This window comes from Lolium rigidum, chromosome 6 (genome assembly GCF_022539505.1).
Source record: "Lolium rigidum isolate FL_2022 chromosome 6, APGP_CSIRO_Lrig_0.1, whole genome shotgun sequence".
In the NCBI taxonomy this organism is placed as follows: Eukaryota; Viridiplantae; Streptophyta; class Magnoliopsida; order Poales; family Poaceae; genus Lolium; species Lolium rigidum.
The window spans coordinates 128285574-128301199 of record NC_061513.1 but is presented as its reverse complement, the minus strand read 5'-3'; the positions used below and the strand labels follow the sequence as shown (position 1 = coordinate 128301199).

The following is a 15626-nucleotide window of genomic DNA, read 5'->3' as shown; positions in this document are numbered from 1 at the left end:
AAGAGATAATGGTCTTGCTTGGATGCGGAGAGTCATGCATTTTGCCTTCAACACAAGCCCTACAAACACGATCTTTGGCAAAAGACACATTTTCCATTAGTCCCACAATATGGTTCCCCTTGTGAAGACTTTGCAAAGTTCTCATGTTGACATGGGCTAGGCGGCGATGCCACAACCAACCCACGTCCGCCTTTCCGAATAGGCACATCGCACTTGACGTGGTGGCCCCCGAAAAGTCCACCACATACAAGTTGTGTTCGCGATACCCAACGAAAGCGACTTTTAGAGTCTTGCTCCACAAGAGGACCACAATATCATTATCAATAAAGACGGCGAAACCCATCTTGCCAAGGGCGGAAACGGAAAGCAAATTGTAACCAAGGGTTTTGACAAGCATGACATCCACAAGAGTAATGTTGTGTGCAACCACAACCTTGCCAAAACCCAATACCTCGGATGTAGAATTATCGCCAAAGGAGACGGTGATATCATTAATGTTAGGCCTCAACTCCTTGACGAGGTTCTTGCCGCGGTCATATGACTTGTACATCCACTATCAAGTACCCATTTTGAACCTCCGGCGGCATAGTCCTACATGAGATCAATTCTTGGATTTAGGTACCCATTTTGCAATGGGTCCTCTTTTGTTAGCAACAAGGGTCTTTGGGACCCAAATAGACCAAGCAATATAACCATCATATGGGCCAACATATTTAGCATAAACATCACCATAATAATCTTTAAATAAAACATAGTGAGGGTTAGCAATTCCCGCATCATCATCATTCATGGTGTTGCCCTTGGAGGCTTCACCATTAGTGACTTCTTTCTTCTTTTCTTGTGCGGGCTTGGCCTTTTGCTTGTTTGCCTTCTTTGGCTTGGCTTTAAAACCAAGGCCCTCCTTCCCATTGTTTGATCTTTGCTTACTCAAAAGATCATCCAAAGAAAGTTTACTTTGGGGAGAGGAGGCCTTAGCAAGTTCATCCTTCAACCTAGCATTTTCCTCAACAATGTTTGCATGATCACATAGAGGAGTAGAGGAACTAGGCACATCATATGAAGCAAGCCTAATTTGAAGTTGCTCAAACGACTTGGATAGGAGAGTGTATTCACTCTTCAAAGCTTTGTGAGCTTTGTCTAGTTCATCTAGATCCTTCACAAGTTTCTCATGATCAACCCCAAATTAGGCCTTTTCCTTTGTAAACACTTTATTCTTAGCCCTAGCAAGATCTCTAGCTTTAGTGAGCTTGTTAATTTTATCTTGAGGCTCTTCAATATTTTCTAACCTCTCTTCAAGAGAAGCTATGGTTTCTTGACATTCCTCAAGAGCATTTTTAAGAGCATGGATTTCGAGAGAGTCTTCTCTCTCTATTTGACCCTTTTTCTCAAGCATAGCACTTTGTTGAGCTAAACGAATCATGAGGTTTGAAACATGCTTTTTAGTGTTACCTTGTAGGTTGAGAATGAAATCATCAAAATCTAGCATTTCTTGTTTCACTTTTAGACTAGCATCATCAACCCCTAGTTCACTAGATATGTTAGGAATAGAGGGGTTAGGAGATGATACCTCGGAGGATTTAGCCATGAGGCAACTTTCTTCCTCCACAAGGATGACCTCATTGGGGGATTCACTTGGAGATGAAGAGTTAGTGGAGAGGGAGGCAAGAGCAACCAATCCATTGGTGGAGGCATCTTCTTCATCATCAACATCATCATCTCCGGAGGTATACTCTTCTTGAGTTGATAGCACGATAGATGTGTCCAAGGAGGACCTTGCCATGAAGCAATGTGCATTCTTGATAGGAGGGTTCTCATTGGGAGATTCAAAGAGAGATGAAGAGGGTATGTTGGTGGTGACAATGGCGGCCAATTCCTTTGAGCTTTCTTCATCTTCATCACCACTAGAACTTTCAACTTCATCGGAAGAATATTCTTCCCTTGTTACTAGCACAACTCTTGAGGGCCTCTTGCCCTTCTTGGTCTTGTTGTTGTAGAACTTCTTGTTGGGTGCTTTTGAATACTTGCCCTTGGTGTCCTTGCTCTTGTCCTTGGGAATGAGCCTTCCATTATGAAGCTCTCTATTTTCATAGGGGCATTCGGCAATGAAGTGGCGCTTGTCATCACAATTGTAGCAAGATCTTGTCTTTGGACCAAAGCTAGTGAAACCACTTTTGTTGTTCCTCTTGATGTTGTCTTCCTTGGCCTTGGAGGGATCAACCCAAAAGGATTTTGCATGGAAGGCCATGTGATCATGGTAGTGGCATTGCAAATCTTCCGTATAGGACATACTCCAAGATGCCCTATAAGATTCTTGAGGAATCACTTCTTCACCGGAGTTGACCACCAAGGCAAGATTGGAACCTTTTGCCATTCCAAGAGCACGATTGCGAGAATCATGAGAGGTTTCTTCAAGCACCTTGAGAGCTTGCATCTTGTGCACGACTTGTTGAGAGGTGAGAGAGGAATAGCATTCCCTTCCCACAAGAGTCTTGACATCAATGGGAGCAAATGGCATCATGCATTCAATGTACTTCTCCTTGATCCAAGAGTCATTGATGTGGGTGGCACCAATAAGCCGGAAGGCATCGGCAACCGTGACAAGTCTTCCATACATGAGTTCATGATCTTCATCCGGTAGCCTCAAGAATCCTTCGGCTTTATTCTTAAGAGCATTATACTTGTTCCTCCTTGTGCTCTCACTTCCAATGCAACTAGCGGCCAAGCCGTCCCAAGCTTCCTTGGCGGTGGTGTAGTTCCGGACACGATGCAATTCCGGAGTCCCCACACTAGTTTGAATCATGTGTAGGGCGGTGTTGTTGAGTTGAATATCAACGACTTCTCTTCTAGTCAACTTGTCGGGGTTGTATGGCTTGAAGCCCTCCAAGATGATTCTCCATAGTTCATTGGAGGCACTACAAACATGAGAGCGGAACTCAAATTGCCAAGTATCGAAATTATCAACGGAAAACTTAGGTGGGTCACCCCGAATGTTTAAATGAGGAAGGGGAACCGGTATATCGGGAGATAGGAAAGGTGGAGCTACTCGATTGTAGCTTTCACCTCCACTAGTTCCCCTAGGAGATGCACTTGTAGCTTTGATAGTGTTTAAGTTGTCACCTTCCACGGGTTTGGTAGATGAGGGTAAGTCCGAAGCCTCTCCATCATCTAACGCACCCGTGTCTTTTACCTCTACACTAGGTGCCTTGGGTAGGGCCGAGCCAAAAGCTCGGCAATCATCTTTTTCATGCTTTCCATTTGGGCTTCCATGGAGGACTTCAATGAATTGAAATCTTCCACGGAGACCGTCTGGGCGGCCCCTACCGAGGGCACCTCGTCCGGCATACTCTTACGCGGTTAAGCCCGAAATAAGAGCCGAGGCTCTGATACCAATTGAAAGGATCGTATGCCGCACCTAGAGGGGGGGTGAATAGGTGCTAACCAATTTTTAGTTCTTTTTCAATTTAGGCTTGACACAAAGGTAAATTCTCTAGATATGCAACTAAGTGAATTTACCTATATGACAAGGATATCAACTAAGCAAGGTATAGCTACACAATAGTAGATAGAGTGGGATAGAGGTAACCGAGAGTGAAGCACGCGATGACACGGAGATGATTCCCGTAGTTCCCTTCCTTTGCAAGAAGGTACGTCTACGTTTGGAGGAGTGTGGTTGCTACGCAAGCCAAACCAACAGACCACGAAGGCTTCACTCGGATCTCCCGTGAGCAACGCCACAAAGGCCTAGCCCACTTCCACTAAGGGATTTCCTCGAGGCGGAAACCGGGCCTTTACAAAGTTCTTGGGGCACACATCCACAACCAAATTGGAGGCTCCCAAATCTGTAACAATACAACAATCAACAACAACACATCAACAACAAATCAACTAGGGAACCAAATAGGAACACTAGCATGAGATCCCTCAAACAAGAGAGGGGAAATGAAGAACGCTTCGGTGAGGATGTAGATCGGTGTCTTCTCCTTCGAATCTCCAAAGATCAAGAGCTTTGGTTGGGGGAGGAAGGAGATCTTGCAAATCTTGTGTTCTTGAGGTGGCTCTAATGGTGGTGAAGCTTGGCAGATTTTTCTTGCAATGATTGAGCAACTTGTCCCTTTGAAGGAGAAAGCTATTTATATGGGAGGAGCTTTCAGATCTGACCGTTGGGGACGAAATCCACTAACACCGGAAGTTCCGGCCAGGATGGCCGGAAGTTCCGGCTTCCACCGGAAGTACCGGCCACTCGGACCGGAACTTCCGCCCCCGTAAAAAACCTGCAGAGCACATGAAGGGGCGGAACTTGGGCGGAACTTCCGGTGGCCGGAAGTTCCGGCCAAGTTCCGGAATTTGGCAAGAACCTTACGGGAACATACTGAGCCACAAACGCGCAATTCCGGAACTTGCCCGGAAGTTGGGCGGAAGTTCCGCTGGCCGGAACTTCCGGCCAACTCTACCGGAACTTCCGCCCCTAACGAGAAAACTGAGTCCAGACTGCGCTGAGACGCTACTGCTGAGAAAGGACAGGCCGGAACTTCCGCCAGACTTGGCCGGAACTTCCGCCAGATCCAGAAAACCTGCAGAACCTTCAGAACAGCAAAACCAATACACCGATCCATCAATTTTTGATGGCTTGTACCTGTCTACATAAACACACATAAAAATATACATAGTGTTGACGTCAAACACACAAAACCCAAAAGGGCGGGAAATGTTCTTTCAGATGGGCATGTTAAATTGGGCCATGCACATCAACTCTAAAACGGAAATTCCATATTAGTCGGAACAGATATTTCGTGTCTGTTCCGACGAAAAACTATGTTCCGTTTTTGTTTTTGTTTTCACTAAAAAAAAGTTTCATTTCTGTTTTGCAAAATACCGTTTCCGTTTCCATATTTCCATTCCATTTCTGTTTTTCCACGGAAAACTTTGGGCTCCACTTTCATCTCTACCACCGAGCATGTGAGGATGACTGAGCTTCTTTGAATACCTCAATGAAGGCATGTATTTTTTGCGAAAAGTTCCTTGAGTTTCTGCATGTCTCTTTAGCTGGTAACTTTCGTACTCTAACACTACCAGCAGTGATTGTACTGTTAGTGGAGATCACACACGAGAAAATCAGCAAACACTTTGTAAGGGGATAAACTAGAGACAAATGATATAACTGTGTCATGTAGACTGACTACGACTAATATTTCATATTCAATTTTTGGCAGCAATAATTAGGTAGGTCATTAGCAATTTTTGATCGAATGAGTTCAGGTTGATCAATGATTGTATATTGCAAAGATTATGGTTGACTAGGTCTGTTTCTACACATTAGTTTAGTGATGGCACGTCTTGATTTATTGTGTTATAAATGCGACAAGCAAATAACGAAGAACGATAAAAGAAAACGCAGAGGAGACGCGATATTTAACGTGAAAAACCCCTTCTAACACAGAAGGTGAAAAACCGCGGGCGCCAGCCAGCAAAACTTCACTATATCAGGAAGTGTTTACAAATACCGTGGGTTATCTTATAATCTGATAAATCCTAGCCGGTGGTTTACAAGATGTATACATAGACGGTGACAACCCTTCGGCCCAAACCTACCGACGACGGACCTCGCTCTGCTCGTCAGAAGTTAGCCTCCCTTTAGTATATAAATTTGGATCACAATATAACACGTTGAATGCAACGTCTTTACTCGGATGTGGTCACCGAATACATGAACTGGAACGCACACAATATTTGAAGTTATAGCCGTATTTAACCGCATGAATGCATCTGTTTCACGGTTGTTGCACCACACAATGTTCTATTTAAGCATCAGAAGAAAGATGGTTCAGCAATTCACAAAGAAGCTATCGTTCCGAGCAATGAGTAGAGCTTAATCGTTTCTAGGTTCGTGTCAGCATACCCCGTGCTCAACAAGCACAAGTATTGCACCTCGTAGGAACTGCATTTTAATGCCGTTATTAAAACCCACACATAAATATTCTAGGATTAGAAGTCATCGGGATTTGCGGATGCGCGAAACCTTTGTTCTGAACGAAGAAACAACACCATGCTCCTGCATTTCGTTAAGCAGGCTAGACTGTATCACGCATTTCCTCCCTAGATGTGGAGGAGGCGAATCACAATCTCGCCTCCATGACTGGAGTAGTAGTTTCCGTGCCGTGTCACAATACAGTTAAATTACGACATCCCTAAAGAGCACTAAGCTCCCAGGGTTGCCGACGCTGCTGGTTCCTCTGCACGTCCTTTTCGCGGGCCCCATAGGCATGGAAGGGTGCATACGTGTCCTCGCGATGAATTATCTGTGGTCATATATGCCTGATGTGTAGCGGAGTCGGTTCGAAACTGTTTTGACCGGGTCTTCGGTCTAGCTTCCCTGTTTCTGGTGGGCGGCAGGTCCGAGCGGAGTTGGGTTCCTCCTCTTCGTCGGAGCAGCATGGGCGGCGCGTGCGGTTTGGGGTGGCGCCGCGCGGTGGCCGGCCGTCTTCTCCGTGGCGGCTGGTTCTCCTCGCTGGTTCGGCTCCCCACTTGCCTTCTTTGTAATTTTTTTCGCATTAGTGACGGCGGTGGATCGCGAATGTTACACATCGCGCCGGCGGGCGACTGCATCGCAAAGGTTCTTACTGCTATATTTCAGGCTGTTCTCATAAAGCTCCGTGTTTACCACTACCAGTCTTCGATTCAGCCGTCGCCTCAGCTAGGGTTTGGTTTGCTTAGGCAAAGTAGGCCGTCTTGATAGGAATAAATTTATGCGGCGTGTATGATCTATAGAGCAGCCGCTCAATTTGCGTAATTCCGTCCTCTGTTGTAGAATTGATGACCGCAGTACAATCTATGCATTTCTGCCTTCGTATGTGTCACACCCCCTGGCCGCCGGTGAGGATCGGGGCGTGAGGTAGATACAAGGTGGCTTGTGGTAGCCACCGGACCTGAAGAAGATGACGATCCAGAGGAGAACCGAGAGGAGAGGAGAAGAGCCAGACGAGAGGAAGACGAAGACCAACTGGTTCTGTTTCTGTTTCTGTTCGGTCCCCTTCTCCAGGCCTGTCCTTCTCCTTTTGTACTGCAGGTCTCTCCTATCTTCTCAAGCCCATATGGCCCACAACCCAATAGCATGTAGCCCATCTTGGCATCAGGTGTGGGTGTTACAGTATGTCCCTACTCCATGCTTGCGTTTCACATGTGTGTTGGCACCAGCTGTTTTAGTTTCAATCTGTTTTCATACGGATAGTAAGAAAGCTCTAAAGCTACTGTCTTGTTTCCCCTGATCGGTTTGCCTGTTTCCATATTTAGGATACCAAATCGTTGTTCCTTTTTTCAGTACAAACCATGAAAGCATTAGCAGCCATGTTCGTGTTTTAGGAAAGACTGGGATGCCTGATGAGCGTGCATGACTATTGTGCTTACAGATATACATAGGCAATAAATCACCTGGTTTGTTTATGCAGAAACAAATTGCTTTATGCTCTTTGCCGCTATGGTACAAGATTTCTCTTAAAATAAAATGCAATCATACAAGAAGTTTATTGGAGGGTTGGGCCAGGCCAAATCAGTGCAGACGGATGAATTACAGGTGTGTGCCGCAAAATTCAGACTTTTCAACAGTACTCCGGTCTGTAGTTTTCTTTCGCATTTGTCCTCGCCAAATTATCACTTGCCAGACTTCTTTGTATACCGTGCTTAAATAATCATAAACCTACATCGTATCGACCAAATTGATGAGACTGGGCCAGACCAATGGTTTCTTTCCTCTGCATTATCTGGTTAATTTATTACCATATGGAAAAGATTGCCCTAGATCTTTGACTTTTCGGGTAAGTGGAGTAGCCGTGCTTGCTTTCGTTTGTTGTGACAGTTGAGAGGATTTTATAGTTTTCATTTGCCGTGTACATTATTCTTTACATGAAAATTTGGGAGCACAAAATACCCTTCCGTTCCATGTTAAAAGCTTATAGGAAGCATAACTAAGTTGGAGGGCTATTTGATCTTCCTTGTGAATTCCACATAATTTGGTCCTTGAATTTTGAAAAAGAAATTTTCACTCAGCTTTTCCTCCGCGAGATTTAGATCTTTTGTACAGGACTGCCATGGTGGAAGTATGACAAATTATATAGTTGAGAATGTATAGATCATGCAGTTCTCCTTAATTTAGTTCCTTCTCCTTAATTTAACACATGGAGTTCTCCTGCATGGTTCGAAAAAGAGAATGTATAAATCATACTAAAGGAACATGGAAACAATCAGCTACTTTTCGGAATTTCCTTTTATTTGTACCAAGGAGAGCTCTTGAATGAGAGTACAAAAATGAAGGAAAAGAAATTGCTCTTCTGTGTTAAAATCATCACTTTTCAACCCTGAATTACATTCACTTGTGCTGTCATCATGCTCCATGCCCTGAGTTGTGGCACCCTGACCGTGGTACTTCCATTGTTAAAGCTGTAGGCTCAAGTCGATTTTAACATATTTGCCTTTTTAGCAGAAGACTGAACATTTTGATCTAGGCAAGGTGCCTTCATCGTGCACCTTCACCACATTTAGTCGAATGGTAGGTCTGCCTGTGGCATATACAATTGGAAAATAAAATAAATAGCACAACGCATGGAAGAAAAGAATGCAAAGTACCGGACTACTTTGGGACGGGTCTTACACATAGTTTAAAATAGCAGGCTGTTTCATTTAGCCGCGATAATTTTTGAAGCTAATAAAGTCTACAGCCAGAATATAGCAGGTTAATCCATTTGGCGTCATTTCATAAACATCTTACCAAAAAATAGAAAAAGTATGACCCAAACACAATTTGAGCTACAGCTCAGTCAACCATTGAAGAGAAACAAATATTGAGATATTCAACTCACAAGTTTTATTGAATCATATTGAAGACATACATAAATCATGAGACAAAATGTAGAGAAGAAAAAATCAGAAAGCAAGAAGTATAGCTCCTAAATTAGGAACTAAATATGGCTATATACAGCTATTGGTGTTTTTTCGCATTTATCCTATAAACGCTGTAACCGCGGCGAATGTTCTCCCAAAAGGCTATAACCGGCTAGAACTCTGGTCTTAGGCTGTATTCTTATTAATCGCGCTTAGAAGCATACCACGTGCGTCTGTGACATGCAGCTCTGCAACAAAGAAAAAAAACGCATAGAAAAGAAAACTGCATTTGGAAAACCTGAACGAAAAACATTGTATCTGTGCCGGCAGTAGGAGAGTAATAACTGTCTTACCCTTGTGCAGTCTTACCCTTGTGCAGATGTCGACAATGGATGATGTCCTTGGAACTGATCCTATCAGTCCGTGCTGTATGGCCGATAGGAAGTATAGATCCGCGCTTGGGCGCGTTAGATCGGCCCAAGAAACTACCCTTGTGGTTGAGCTGAGGCTACCTTTGGACAGGGCTGACGAGGCAATGCATGTGGAGAACGCTGGCTTTGCTTCTATTGCATTGCCTGACACTACTGACATTGTTTTCGAGCAATGGCTTGGGGGAGGTGCTGTCCGCCGACCAGGTCGGTGCGGACGCACCACCGCACACCCCAAGCCAGGTATGTTGGGCCGGCCCAGGTTTGTTATTCTTTTTCCTTTCTCATTTTTTCTCTGTTTTAAATCTGAACAGTTTTTAATTTGAACAAATTTTGATTTGAACGATTTTTAAATTTGAACAAATTTTAAAATTGAATGATTTTTCGAATTTGAATAAATTTTGAAATTGAACGATTTTCGAATTTGAATAAATTTCGAAATTGAACGATTTTCGAATTTGCATAAATTTCAAATTTGAACAAATTTTCGAATTTGAATATTTTCGAATTTGCATACTTTTTAACTTTGAACATTTTTGAAATTTGAAAAATTTTCAGGTTTGAACAAAAAGAAAGAAACAGAAAAGAAAAAGGAAAAATAAATAAAAAAACGAAAAAAGAAACAGAAAACCGAAAATAGACAGCAAACTGGGCCAGGCCCAAACCCGACCAGGGGGTGTGCGGTGGCCCGTAGCCACCGACCTGGTCGGTGTATAGGTTTTCCCATGGCTTGGTGCCCTACTAAGAGGGAGGTGCTTAACACCGACCTGGTCGGTACTTCCAGGGTACCGCACACCCTGCGCATGCCCAAAGTGGCCAGATGGGCCGGGGCCCAACAACATCAGGTAGTACAGTTTTTCTTTTTTCGTTTCTTTTTCTTTTTTTCGGCTGATTCTTTTCAGACCCGATTTTTTAAAATTATTTTATTTTTTTCTGAAATTTAAATATTTTTAAAATTTGAACATTTTTTAGATTGGAACAATTTTCAAATTGCAACAAATTTTAAATTGGAACAAATTTTGAACAATTTTTAGAATGAACAATTTTTTCAAAAATTCGTTTTTTCTCAAAATTTGAACATTTTTCGAAAATGAACATTTTTTAAATTTGAACATTTTTTGAGTATGAACATTTTTCGGATATGAACAATTTTTAGCTTTGAACAATTTTCGTTTTGAACACTTTTCAAAATTTGAACTTTTTCGAATTTAAACAATTTTCAAATTTGATTTTTTGATTTTGAACAAAAATAAAAATAAACAGAAAAGAAAGAAAGCGGAAAAGGAAAACAGAAAACAGAAAACAGAAAAAAGAAAAAAGAAAAAACAGAAACAGAAACAGAAAACGAAAAAAAGAAGAAGATGAAAATGGGCCAGGCCCAATACCCGACCAGGGTGTGCGGTGCCTGGTAGGCACCAACCTGGTCGGTGTATAGGATTTCCGCTGGGTACCACTAGAAAAAGACCAATCTTCTCAAAGGGAAAACGTCTCCCGCGTATTGACTGAGCTGTCGACACGTGTCAAACCCACGATACAAGCGCGCGACGACGCGGGCCAACGCGCATGCGAGGAAGTACAGCACGCGACGAGCGCGCGACGCGCGCGCGACGACCGGCCAGATGCGTACGCGAGCATGTGCGATACGGCCGAACAAATGCAGCGCGGCCGCGCGGGCGAGTACAGCTGCATGCATGCATCGATCGTGCCTGTGATGTGCCGATCGCGAGTACTCCCATCCAAAGCCAAAGCTTTGACCAGTCAAGTACATATACTATAAGTCACGAGATACAACACTGTATGCACGTTGTTTTCTATGGCACGTAAGAAAGTTAGCTCGAGTACAAATAGGTACACGACACGAGTACAGTTACATACGACACACGAGTACAGTTATGTAGAAAGCACGAGTACAGTTACATACACGAGCTGATACAGTTACGTATGACACACGAGTACAGTTGCGTACAACGTAGAAGTACAGCTGCGCATACGAGTAAAAGGCGAGTACAAGTACAGTCACGCACACGAGCAGGTACAGTCACGCGGACGAGCAGGTACAGTTGCGCACACGAGCAAGTACATGTACAGTAAGCATGATCGCGCATACGAGCAGGTGACGATACTACGCATGACGAGCGAGTACGATTGTGCACACGAGCAAATACATGTACAGAAGTACAGTCACACATACGAGCAGGTACAATCGCGTACACGAACGAGTACAGGTACCGAGTAAAGGAAAAAACTGCAGCAAATACACTAAAAATAGAAGTACTTATCAGTTTAACAACGAGTACAGTTAGGTACACACGACGAGTACAATCATAGTAGTATTGGAAGCACGTAAAAAAAGTATCTCAAAACCTATCAACATGGGATCTAGTTTTGAAGATCTCGACGCGAGGATCTCAAAAGTGGAAACGGTTCGTAATTTGAACTTACGGTTCTCAAGATATTTCATTTTGAAAAAACGAATCTAGAAAATAAAGGGAAAAACGCAGCCCCCTTTGCCTTCTCTCTCCTCTCTCATCTCCACTTTGCTTCTCCTTGCGACACGTGGCGAGCAGGGAGACCACTTCCCAGGGCTTTTCTAGCACCACAACACCACTTGTCGCGCGCGGAGCGAGTTATCTTTCCTTCGCGAAGGTCGGCCTTTTTCTAGAGTTTTCCATTTCCGCTACTAAGAGACATAGCCAGGTCCAGAGCTACGGAACCTCCTCTATCGGTTGGTATTGCTATTGGGCCTTTTGCATTGATGTCTTATTTCAGAAAAAGATTTATGAAACTGCCGTCCAGTAAAGGCCTATACAAATATTTTATATTTTGCTGCCTTTTGTTTTCCACGGGCTCATAGTGTGTTTGAGGAAAAATGAATGGCTGACCGCGCTCATTTGCTTGCATTTTGATCACGCAATGATCAGTGTACCGATGGGAAAAGAAGCTGAGGGGCGTGAAGGATCCACCAGAGAGTTCTTTAGTCCGAAGTGGGTACCTGCACTTCAGGCAATCTGGCGCCTGCAGTGCTCACAGAGCAATTTTATCTGTTTCTTCTGACTCCAAGACACCACGTCCAATAACAGGTATAGAAACACACAGAGCTGCACACACTTCCGAGAGTAACATGCGTTATTGCTTAGCATCTAGCCCATGCCTACATATTTGCGTGTGTTCAATCTAACACGCAGGATGCTCCAGTTCAGAGGATACTCATTATCGATATCTCCAGCCCAATCCTATGAGTGCGCCTTCTCGAATGGTGGGTGATGGAGCAAGCAATCCTGTGTGGCCACTGCACCGGCGTATGTACGGATGTGTGAGAGGCTCTACACTTCCATCATGCTTGATCTGGAGGATGGGATGTCGAAAGCGAGGGACCGATATGAGAAAGCACCTAACACGAAACTTGAATAGGCAAGCATTTATCTTATATGCTTCAGATTCTGTGCAGGAACTAAATTTTAGGCTGGGAAGATATGGAAGACTGGGTAGCCTGGCATTTTGATAATAAGGGAGTTTTCTCGCTGAAGTCGGCTTACCGTGTGGGAGTAAGTTTACGAGACTCCAAGCAAGATTGTGATGCAAGCTCCTCATCATCTACAGATGCAGTATCACCTCTGGAATTTTTTTGGAGTTTGAAGCTGCCAAGTAAAGTAAAGATCTGCACTTGGAGGTTATGTCACAACAGCTTGCCGACACGCATGAATATTAAGCGTAAACGAGTAGAACTGGATATCAGGTGTCCGATGTGTAATCGGGCAGATGAGGATGGCGGCCATTTATTTCCTAAATGCAAAAGGTTAAACCTGTAAGACGCAGCCCGCTTTTAGAGGATATCTGGCTTCTACTTGAAAGTGTGCCAAACCCCATGGTGATGATGGATATGTTATGGGCTCTTCCTGACAATTGTTCTCCTGTGGGACTGGTGGTCAACGAGGAACAAACTGAATGCGGGAGATCGGGAGCAGTCTCTGGAAGAAATATGCCACACAATTAAGAAACATGTAGTGGAGTTCAACCATGTCAATGCTTAAAGCAATTGCGTGAATTCTTCAACGATTCCAACTAGCTATGTGGAGCCTGCCGCTTGGAGTAGTCCACCTATCAATTTCGTCAAGGTTAACTTTGATGCATCCTTTCTGGAGAATTCGAAGACCGGCACGGCGGCACCTGGATTTTTTTTTTCCCAAACTGATACATGTGACTTCATTGCGGCTGAGGCAGGCAAACTGAAGCATGTACGACATGCTCTGCAAGCTGAGATGAATGTGTGCACTCCAGCGACTGAAGGTGCAGCTGCACTCGGCTTAAATTGCGCTGTTTTTGAGTCTGATAATCAGACTTTGGTGAATGCCCTGAAGACTACTAGCTACGACCTATCAGATACTGGAGTCCCGCTACGTGAAATAAGAAGTGTTTGCAGCTGTTCTTTTGAGTCTTTTGAATTCAGGTTTAATCCCAGATCCTGTAATAATTGATAAAGTAGAGCATAAACTAGCACAGTACGCCCTAGAGTGCTCAGGTTGGGCAGATTCCGCCCCAGACTTTGCATCTGCCTTAGTGGCTAGTGAGTTTGCTAAACGTTCTGTTTAATGGAATTTCTCCTTTTCAAAAAGAAAACATATTCCTTTGCGCAGGTGACTACTGAGACGACTTCATGCAACGAGAAGCTTCGCTTCAGGAGACTCACAATGCAACGAGAAGCTCAGCTTCAGGAGACTCGCAATAACTTGACAGTGTTGTGGCTGAATGTGTTGCTTTCCATCGCAATAACCTGACAGTGTTGTGGCTGAATGTGTTGCTTTCCAAGTAGTCCATAACTACGACACCTTCCGCGCACAAAAAAAGTCACACCGATAATGCAGGAATTAAAGAAAGCTACAAGGCTCCACCACGCTATACCCCCATGAACACATAAAAACAAACAAAAAAGATTCACATAAACAGCGACAAAGAAAGACCAGATAATCTAATCAAGAAACATCGGAGATCGGCGCGGCAAGACGCGCATGGACCATTTGATGTACGCCGTCGCCATGTTTACAGCGTTTGCCAGAGTTACCTCCGAGAGGGCTACGAGAAGTCAGAGATATGCCGCCGCCGTAGTGCAGCACCACTTGTCCACCTCTTCAGGCCTCTTACCACTTACAGTTCCTTTAGCTTTTGCTGTGGAACTTTTTTACTTTTCGTTCGCCTTTTTTAAAATAAAAATGGATATTTTGTTCAGGAAATGGGATTTTGCCCAAAACTCTCTCAAGTCTTGACTGACTGTGAATTAAATCTACTAGCTGGGCATGTTATTTATCCTTTGCTATGCTTCAGCATGTCCACATTGAGGGCCTAGGTCTAGTTTTGAGTGATGAGAACGGTTGTAGGTGTTTTTACGGCTTATTGAATACTACACCACAACATTCATCCCACTATAAGCCTTCGTTAAATCGAAATTAACAGGAGGTTTTCCTCCCCAATTAAATTGAAGCCACACCGGATTTTTATGCATATACACTAAAGGATCCAAATAGTTACCCTTTTTTTAGCATATGAGGTATCCTCGAAAGTTTGTTCTCGATAAATCCTAATGTCTTTTGTCATATGGTACTATTTTTGTTTGTAAATCCAGGTTAACACTTTATGGTTGAGTTACTTGAGTAATTCATTTGTTATATAAGTTGATATGAAGTGATTTTAGCATACATGAGAAAAGCATTGCCCATTTTTGGGCACTTGTTCAGACTACATATCAAGCATGCTACATATGTGTGCCTGACATTCTTGATGTAGTGTCACTTGTCTACATGACTGGACATAAAGCTTGAAACTCGGTAAGCTAAATGAGGCTCGCCCATTATCTTGACTCGTTTGAGCTTGGCTTGTTTTCTTAACAAAAAGAGCCAAACATTATTTTTTGCTTGTTAACGCTAATGAGCTAAACACTCGAGCTAACGAGTTTCGTGAGCTACTCGTTAAACTCCTACTAGCAACCAAGAATTGGTAAGCATAGTGATATGTCTTAAGACATGTAGCAAATCTTAGGTAACTTGAGTACTTGACCCACTATGAGCCCGTCGTGTTAGTGCATTTCCTATAATAGCCACCACTTTTACTAGCTTGTATCTTCATTATCTCGTGTTGTTATCTTCTCGAACCACCAACGACATGCCCCAAGGTATCTACTGACTCCATCCTTGTTAGCCTCTCAACTCCTCATGAAGTCGCTACATTTTTTAACCTACTAGCTTAGCATTTTCCAACATGTTGAGCGTGTGCACTTTACTATTTTTAGGGGGCGCTCATGAGCGCTCGTTAGCGCATAACGAGCCGAGCCAAATT

At 43.6% G+C, this 15626-nt stretch overlaps 2 long non-coding RNA genes across 2 annotated transcripts; both read left to right on the top strand.

The window, feature by feature from the left end:
- The first annotated feature begins 11979 nt into the window (after positions 1-11979).
- Positions 11980-12509, top strand: LOC124660041. The gene is made up of 3 exons (XR_006989787.1): positions 11980-12024; positions 12221-12379; positions 12485-12509. It is a non-coding gene; the product is annotated as an uncharacterized LOC124660041 (long non-coding RNA).
- Positions 12510-13346: 837 nt separating this feature from the next.
- On the top strand, positions 13347-13882 carry LOC124659384. The gene is made up of 2 exons (XR_006989555.1): positions 13347-13414; positions 13521-13882. It is a non-coding gene; the product is annotated as an uncharacterized LOC124659384 (long non-coding RNA).
- Positions 13883-15626: the final 1744 nt, after the last annotated feature.